Source organism: Desmodus rotundus, chromosome 7 (genome assembly GCF_022682495.2).
Source record: "Desmodus rotundus isolate HL8 chromosome 7, HLdesRot8A.1, whole genome shotgun sequence".
Classification (NCBI taxonomy): domain Eukaryota; kingdom Metazoa; phylum Chordata; class Mammalia; order Chiroptera; family Phyllostomidae; genus Desmodus; species Desmodus rotundus.
In genome coordinates this window covers 81,424,892-81,433,587 of record NC_071393.1, presented here as the reverse complement: position 1 = coordinate 81,433,587, position 8,696 = coordinate 81,424,892, and the positions used below count along the sequence as shown (strand labels likewise).

At 41.3% G+C, this 8,696-nt stretch overlaps 1 pseudogene; it reads left to right on the top strand.

Annotated features, from left to right (window-relative positions):
• The first annotated feature begins 1,011 nt into the window (after positions 1-1,011).
• On the top strand, positions 1,012-1,557 carry LOC112311045 (centrosomal protein 15 pseudogene; annotated as a pseudogene).
• Positions 1,558-8,696: the final 7,139 nt, after the last annotated feature.

The following is an 8,696-nucleotide window of genomic DNA, read 5'->3' as shown; positions in this document are numbered from 1 at the left end:
GTGCTTTCAATCAGAGGTTTGAGGCTTTATTTCCCCGAGCTGGAGCCCTGGGTTGCGCGGTCTGCTTTGCTCCCCGCCGTTTGTCCGGTTTATCTGTGGGCGAATGTGGTGCCGCAGGGTGCTACCCGCCACTCTGCCTGCCCCACTCTCCGCCACTCTGAGTCTGGCCCTCTGGGTTTATCTGTGCAAATGTGGGGCCGCAGGGTCTGCTAGTGCTCGGACTGCCTGAGCCATTTGTCCCACACTCCGCCAGTCTCAGTCCCGCCACAGCCACGCGAGTCCTCTCCACCCCGGTGCCCGTCTCCGCCCCTCCTACCAGTCTGGATGAATGTTTATTTTCTATTTCCTTGGTGTCGGTCCCCCTTGCTGTTCGATTCTCTGTCAGTTCTGGTTGTGCGGGGAGGTGCAGTGTGTCTACCTACGCTGCCATCTTGGTTCTCCTTAAAGTTGTTTTTTTAAGGTACCTTTTTCTGATTATAAAAGGAATACATACTCATTTCAGAAAGTACAGAAAAGCATAGAAAAGAAAATCAGTAGTTATCAAGCAATAACATTTTGCTTATTTCCTTATGTGTATGTGTGTTTTACCTAATTGATATCATTCTTCACATGTAATTTTAAATCCTGATTTTCTGACCAAGCATTATATTGCAAGCATTGAATCTCATCATTAAAACTCTTAATAAACATCAATGTCAATAGCTGAGTAATATTTCATAGAGATATCTCATAATTCACTCAACTACCCTCCATTGCTGGATATTTCAATTTTATAAATAACACTTTAAACATCTTTATAACAAAAAAAACCCCAGTAAGGCTTATTTTTCCATCTAGTTTATCCCTAGTCTTAGTAATAAATTTTATAAGTTTTGAATTTGGAAATATGACCTTTGAAATAAGACTTCTTTACCTTCAGTAGGTGAAGATAGCCCAGCATAAGGGCAGAGAATCACTCCTGATTTCAAAACAGGGTGTGGCGTTTTCTGGAAGAGGTCAGAGTGGGGCGCGATGCGTGAGGTCCTACAGCATCACAGCGCAGGGCAGACACCTTCAACTTTTGCACCCAACCAGATGGTTTGCCTTCAGGCTCCAATCCTAAATTTAGAGCAACCTCTGAGTTGGACTAGGTTCTTCAGCCAAGCAGAAAGCTTCTAACGCAGCTTTAACTAGAGGTGACTTCCTTGTTCACTCAAGAAATTCGCCTAAAAGACATGAAGAAATAGTATTGCAAAGATTAAAGTCACTTCAACAAATGAAGAGTAAATTTGGAGATCAAAACAAGGAAAGGTCATCTCAGATTTAAGCAGCTAAGGCTGCATTTAAAAGGAACCTTAGTCTTTTAAAGGACATAGAAAGAGCAGAAAAGTTTCTACAGGCCCGGATTCACCCATTTCCACCACCTGAGGTGGTTTCTCTTGAGACTCTTACTGGGCATCAGTACAAGAATATATTCCCAAATGGGAACAGTTTCTTTTAGAAAGAGCATCATACCCTATTGCTGTTGAAAATCAAAATGAAGCGGAAAATGAAGCAGAAGTTAAGGCACAGCAATAACTTCTTCACATACTATTTTTAGAAAATCTGCTTAGTAAAGCTGAATATTAAAGAATATGCAGGTCACTGAAGGAATTTTGGGAATCAAATATATTCATGTTGACCCCATTAACTCCTCACTGACAAAGACATGGGAATCTACTGGCAAGTCTTGGGTTACCCCTTAGAGGCCTACTAGTATTTCAAGGTCATGCATTCTCTTTCTATCAAACTTATGCGAATATTAAAAACTAATATTGAAAGGTGGACTGTTTATTCAATAAACTGCTAAATGAGAAAGAAAAAACAGGGCATGGCAACAACAGAGTATGAGGCCGATCAGCGGGTCCCACCTGAGGCAGGGGAATGAGCCAAGCCAGTGTCAGGGGCAGGTATTTGCACCCAGAGGTGAGGTGTCCAGCACAGCAAGAGGTCGGGAGCAAGAACAAGAGCTCCAGCCTGGAGGCCGAGGCTGTGAGCAGCAGCCTAGGAGTCCACGGGTTACCTGGACTCAGGAGTTGGGGGTCGGGGCAGGGTGGGGAGGTGTCTGGAACCTATAGAGATCTAAGCTGTAAGAAATTTTCAGCTTTCCCAAGTCAGGACAGAATTTAAGGTAGAGCAAAACACAGCACCACCAATAGGAATCCAGCAGTGAGCCTGGCCCTAGGGCAGGGAGGCTTTGCTGTCTGCTCTTGCACACACTGACCAACAGAGAACCGTGTGTGCAAGCAGACGGGACCCCACCGATAACCCTGGTACCTGTCCCCGGGCTGCAGTATTACAGTTACAGGGCATCACTAACCCACTGTCTGGTTCTGAGAAATCATTTTAAATAAGTACTTGTAAAACTAATAACAAAAGGACACTGATTTTAAATACAATGTGAGATGAGGGTATTTGCTTTCTCAGCCTTCATAGACACTGACCATAAATGATCTTTAATTGACTGATGGTATGATGATGGTTGTAGAAATGAACATATTAAAAACTATAAAACTGCACAGTTTCAATAGGTGAATCGTATCTCAGTAAAGCTGTTTAAAATTTTTTTAAAGAAAAAGAAATTGACCATAATGGGCTCCTCTTTAACATCAAGAAGATGGAGCCCATGAACTTCTACTCACGTTCAAAATCTCTACCCCAGTTGCTTCCCAGTGTACTCAAAGTTTCAACACTGAGAACTGATCCTTCTGTGTCATTTCATTGCTCCATCCAAGCCTCAGAGAATGAGAAGAGATTCAACTGAGAGAAATGATGGTTATCAACAAGTGCTGGCGAGGATGTGGAGAAAGGGGAACCCCTTTGCACTGTTGGGAATGCAGACTGGTGCAGCCACTGTGGAAAGCAGTATGGAGACACCTCAAAAAATTAAAAATGGATCTACCTTTTGACCCAGTGATCCCACTTCTGGGAATGTATCTGAAGGAACCCAAAACACCAATTCAAAAGAACATAAACACCCCTCTGTTCAGTGCAGTGTTATTTACAATTGCCAAGATATGGGAGCAGCCCAAGTATCCATCAAAAGACAAGTGGATAGAACAACTATGGGACAGTTACACAACTGAATACTACCCGGCTATAAAAAAAAGAAGAAAATGTTATCCTTTGCAACAGCATGGGTGGACCTGGAGAACATTATGCTCAGTGAAATAAGCCAGTCAGAGAAAGACAAATACCATGTGATTTCACTCATATGTGGAATCTAATGAACAAACCGAACTAACAAGGAAAATAGAGACAGACTCATAGATGGAGAGCGGGATGACAGCTAAGGGTGGGGGAGGTTAAGGGCGGAGGGATTGATCAGAAATGAAAAAGCACTCATGGACATGGACAACAGTGTGGTGATGGGGGGGAGGGGAGTATAATGGGACTAAATGGTAATGGAAAAAATAAATAAATAAACAATGGCAAAAAACCCCCAAAACGATGGTTGACAAAACTCTGCCACTTGCCACGGGGGATTAGCACACAGCCATTCAAGGCTCTGCAAGAACAAAAGAACAAGATGTGGACTCCATATGCTATATCATTACAGCCACATGGGAAAAACGTATGCAAAGAAAAAAGTTTAGAATAAATTAAATTAGTATGCTAACAGCAGTGAGAGAAGAAGGTGAGAATGAAAGCAATTTTTCCCTAACAATTCGTTTTCTAATGTTTCCTTGCCTGTCAAGAAATAATAGTCCAGTCTTTAGTGATGCATTACTCTGGGAGAGTCAACACCACCTCCGTTTCTGCTCAAAGAACTTGCTCCACGAGACCCACTTTTTTTCTGTAACAAAAGGAGTCTGGGGAAATATGGAAACTCAGTCCTCTGAGGGCCAAAAGAGAAGAAAAGACGCAGCAGAGGGAAGGGGAGCAAGTAAAATTACTTTTTGTTGTTGTTGTTTGGAGCTTTTGTTTCTTTTAATCATATGCAAAAAACTCAATTTGAGATTGTAACTATGCAGGACAACCTGACTTAGCTTTTCTCATCTTGTCCTCTTCTACTTCAAAATGTTTTCTGTGTAAAGGTAAATACTGGCTGCTACTCTCTTTCCTCTTGAAGCCAAGTACTGGCTGCTACTCTCTTCTCTTTTAAAGAATATCTTGTACCACATGATGTACAGTGAATTCAACTGTGTTTTCCCTGCAATGAGAACAGCAAGATCATACAAATACAAGTAACACAAACACAAACAAAAGCCTTTATCCAGACCCCAGAACTAGCTTGATGCGAAGACAAGTGCCATCTTCTGCCCCAGCTTGCTGGACGTTCGATCCACACTGGGAGAGGTACGGGGAGATATGAGCCAGGTTATTTGGTTCTGGGACTGACCAGTGGCTTCCTGTCTGCTGAAAACGAGCAGGTGGTCAATTGGAAGGGGTCTCAAAAATTACCCAGTTGAACTTTAGTTTTGCAAATGAGCAAACTAATGCCCAGAGAAACAATGTTTTGTGACCTAGTGCCAGCCCAGTCTAGAGCGGGCCTGAAGTGCCCTGTCCTTATCTCCCCTGATTCTTTGGAAACAAACCTGTTCCAAATCTGGATTTACTTGATTCAGAGGAGAGCCAGACTCAGGCCTGACCCTCTGGCGCCAGGCCAGATCTGAGCATTTGGGGAGGAAGGCCCTGGTGGGTTCTGTGTTTGGGCAGACCTGGCTAGCTAAGCAGTCATTGGATCATTCTGCATTTCAGTTTTCAGGGGTCCAAAATGCCAACCCCCCTTCAAAAGTAGTAAACATGAAACGCTAGGTTGTAAGCACGAAACTAGTGGTCCCATGAATCACTGTTAGGTTTATTAATACAAGCAGACTGTTTATTTGAAAGATAGGACTGGGGAAGACCCTGGCCCAGTCTTCGACAGCTTTGTGTCGGGGTGAGATCCCAAGAAGGAGGCATTAGTTCAGGGAAGACAAAGGGGGCCTGTGTGGTAGCTGGAAGTAGAAGAAAAATGGCAGTGTGCCTGCGGAACGCCTGGACGGCTTCTCTTGAGAGCCGGACTGCAAGGGTGTTGCCAAGGGTGCACCAGTGAAGAGTCTGCGAGAGAAAAAGGGGCCGATGCACTTATAGTCTCCTCTCTCTTCCTGCTATTCATCGAGCTGAGAACTGCGAAGTGTTCTACAAGCTCAACAATATTTTTTCCAGCACAGGAGGTGTGTCCTGCAGTTCAAAATCAAAATCCAATAACAACAAAAAATCGAAGTGTTTTTATCTGTTTTCTTTCTGAGGATTAGCAAGGCTGTGTATTCCACTGAAGAGTGTTAGCAGATCTTCTGATCTTTTGCTAAGGTTTATGTAAATAACAATAGATAACCGATGAAGTATCATCCATGTCTAAACAGGATTGTTTTCATGCTGAAATCAAGGAATCATCATTTAAAAGCATTTTCTTTAATGGGGTTTACCAACGCTCTTCTAAAGGTGTAATTCAATGGGTAAGAGAATATTTCTCCACTGGATTTAAATAAAAATCAGCAAACTGGCCCTTACCGGTGTGGCACAGTTGGTTGGGCCTCGCACCACAAAGCAAAGGGTGGCCGGTTCAGTTCCTGGTCAGGGCACATGCCTGGGTTGCGGGCCTTGTCCCATTTGGGAAGCATGCAAGAGGCAAGCAATCAATGTTTCACTCCCTCCCTTCCCCTTTCTCTAAAAATAAACAAGATTTTTTTAATCAACAAATTGGAAGTGATCTTTAGAGAGTACTTAAGCTAACCCCCTTATTTTTTAAAATGCTTTTTAAAAATAGGAGATTCAACCTAAACTATTTCTGCAAAAAGTATAATAGTACTTGGTGGGGGAGGGGCAAAACCCTAGAACATACCTTCACAACTTAAAGATAGATGAAGGTCTTATTTTAAAGCCATAAATATATATCTCGCTTCTCAGCCTTTTGGCTAAGATCAAGTGTAAAGCCATGAATACAGCCTATTTAAAATTAAATTTGTATCACCAGAAAATTGAATTTTTTTCATTACTCTAAATGACCGAAGTAGTATTTATAAAGTTACAAGAAATATCTCTAATTTATGAGCTTAATCTAATTATTCAGGAAATATTTTTGCACAGTACAACATCTGTCACTGGTTATCTTATGAGAATGAAAAATTGTTTCGCCCCCCTAATCCATCACAGGTACCTTGACTGGGGACAAACCAGCAGCTCAGGTATGTGCCCTGACTGGCATCAAACCTGCAACCTTTCAGCACACAGGACAATGCTCCAACCAACTGAGCCACACCAGCAGGGCAAATTACATACTTTTTAATGGATCCACATAAGAAATTTAAAAATATGGTTTCAAAAAATTATATTCACTGTCCTCTTTTAATTACTCATAAGTTGGAAAATAAAGGTGATTTCTGCTTTTATAATTCTTAAATGTTTTCTCGGTGTATTTCCAAGTCAGGAAGACACAAACTTGGGAGCAGTGTTAATGCACTGGATCCCAGAAAAAATATTTAGATGTCCTCTTAGAGTAAACTAATTAATGAATGTTATAAAGCAAAAGTTAGCAGGGATTTATATAAATCTTATATTTGAGTTTTAAAAAAGTTGCATCACTTAGGATTTTTAGCTTAGACAAGAAAAGACTAGGGAGGATGAAACAGCTATTTTTAAATACTTAACACATATTCAGAGAAAGGAAAATTGGCCCTTCTCCAGAAGTTTGAACTAGGAGAAGAGTGGGAAGTAAATATTGGTCATAATGAGAAACGATTTCTTTCCGTTACAAATGAAGGCCAAGAAATAGCTGCCTCGGAATATCTTTAAGTAAGTAAATTCCTAAATACGGCCTAGGTCATATTGCTACATGTCAGTAAAATTGTAGAGATATACCAAAATAAAATCAAAGTATACAGTTAATCTGAGGAGAGTCTTTTTAACAAAACAGATCAAACATTTATGATCTTTTTAAAACTTTGTAAGCATTTCTTTTAATATTGAAAAAACTGACTTTGATTGACCTACATGGTTTCAAACTTTAGATTGTGCGCTGGTGATTCCGTGAAAGCCGGTGTATAGAAAACGCCTCCCAGAGTAATTCTCAACAAAGCCAGATTCAGGTTAGCACATCGGAGAAACCAGTCGCCCCAAAGCGTCACATCACACACTGGGGACGACATTTTTACTCTTGTAGACTATCTGTTTGAGTTCTTTAAAAGCATTGCATGCAGGAGAGAAAAGTAATACGGTTCACTAATAACTATGTGCATACATGCTACTTCAAATATAAATGTAGGGAAAATTAAGTAAAATAAGAAGTAATACCAAAAAGTGAAGTTCTGGTACCCTTCCATCCAGAGCCTTCAGGGGTCATCACCATATTATTTGTATATTCGAACCAGCAAACAAAGTAGAAACTCTGTTGTGTGTTCAACCACTCTCATTTGTACCTATTGTTATAATAACGGTTACATAGAATTACTTTACTTAAAAATAATTCTTTCTTGTTCCCTGAGTTCTTTACAGTATGGCAGCAATTTTCAACCTTTTCCATCTCATGGCGCACATAAACTAATTACTAAAATTCTGTGGCGCACCAAAAAGTATGTTATATTTTTTGACAACCTGAAAAACAAAAAGGTATAATTTTGATTCATTCACACCAGATGCTATCGTGGCGTTGGCTTTGGTCACTTTTTTACTTGACAATCTAAGGGACAAGAGGTCAGTGCCCTGACTGAATGGTCAGGTACTGCATCCTTTAAATATTCTTGCTGCGCACCGGCCCTGTGGTATTCGGGTATTTCTAATTCCGTTCCCGTGTGCCACCACTTTAAAGGCACGTGACCGTCCTACTTGAGTGCATTGTTTAAAACTATAGACTGAGGATTTTGTAAATTCCTTCAAGTGGAAGTTAATAAAATCTTCAACATTGCATAATTCATATCCTATCAAATGTCCTATTTTCAATCTTCTTTTTTTCCAGAGCAGACAAATTCCCCAGAGTTAGCATCCTCGTTTTTATTTAATTATTTCGGAGGATGAAAAGCTTTTTCATAGCAACCCCACAAAATCTGGTATACCAGGCACCACACAGTCTCACAGAGCATCGGACCCAACACAATGCCTGTGATTGTAACTTTCCCCTCAGCTTCCTGCCTCTCTGTTCTTCAGGCCTGCAGTTCGTACACGTTATCTCTTCTGAAAGCAGGTTAACACTAACAGACCCGGACACCACACACACCTTCCCGCACCCATCCCTCAGAGCTGGAACTATGGAAGACAGAAGATGGAGTCTTCTTTAATCCCATGGGAGGTCATAACAGCACGTAGCCATTCCGAAGCAGAAGCCATTTATTTGGGCTACTACCTCTCAAAATAAAACTAGTTTAAACTTAATAACACATTCAGCAAGTGATTTCATTCAGATACCCACCTCGTTCTACCTTTGGCAGACAGCTTTATCCAGAAGGTATAGCTCAAAGTTGGACCTCTATGGGTGTTGATGGAGAGCTGATTTTTGTGTTTTTAGTGAAACCTGTTTTTAAAATGTTCTCCATCATGTTACGTTAGCTGAGCTGCAAGACACAGAACGTTAGGCCTTTGCTCATTGATTTGTTCCAGTGTTGACACTGATCCCCTCTGTCAACCTGTCACCTCTGCCTGAAGTGAGGTGACAGCCTCCCAGGCAGGCCTGAGTGCCTGTGCTTCACCTGAATACAAGACCA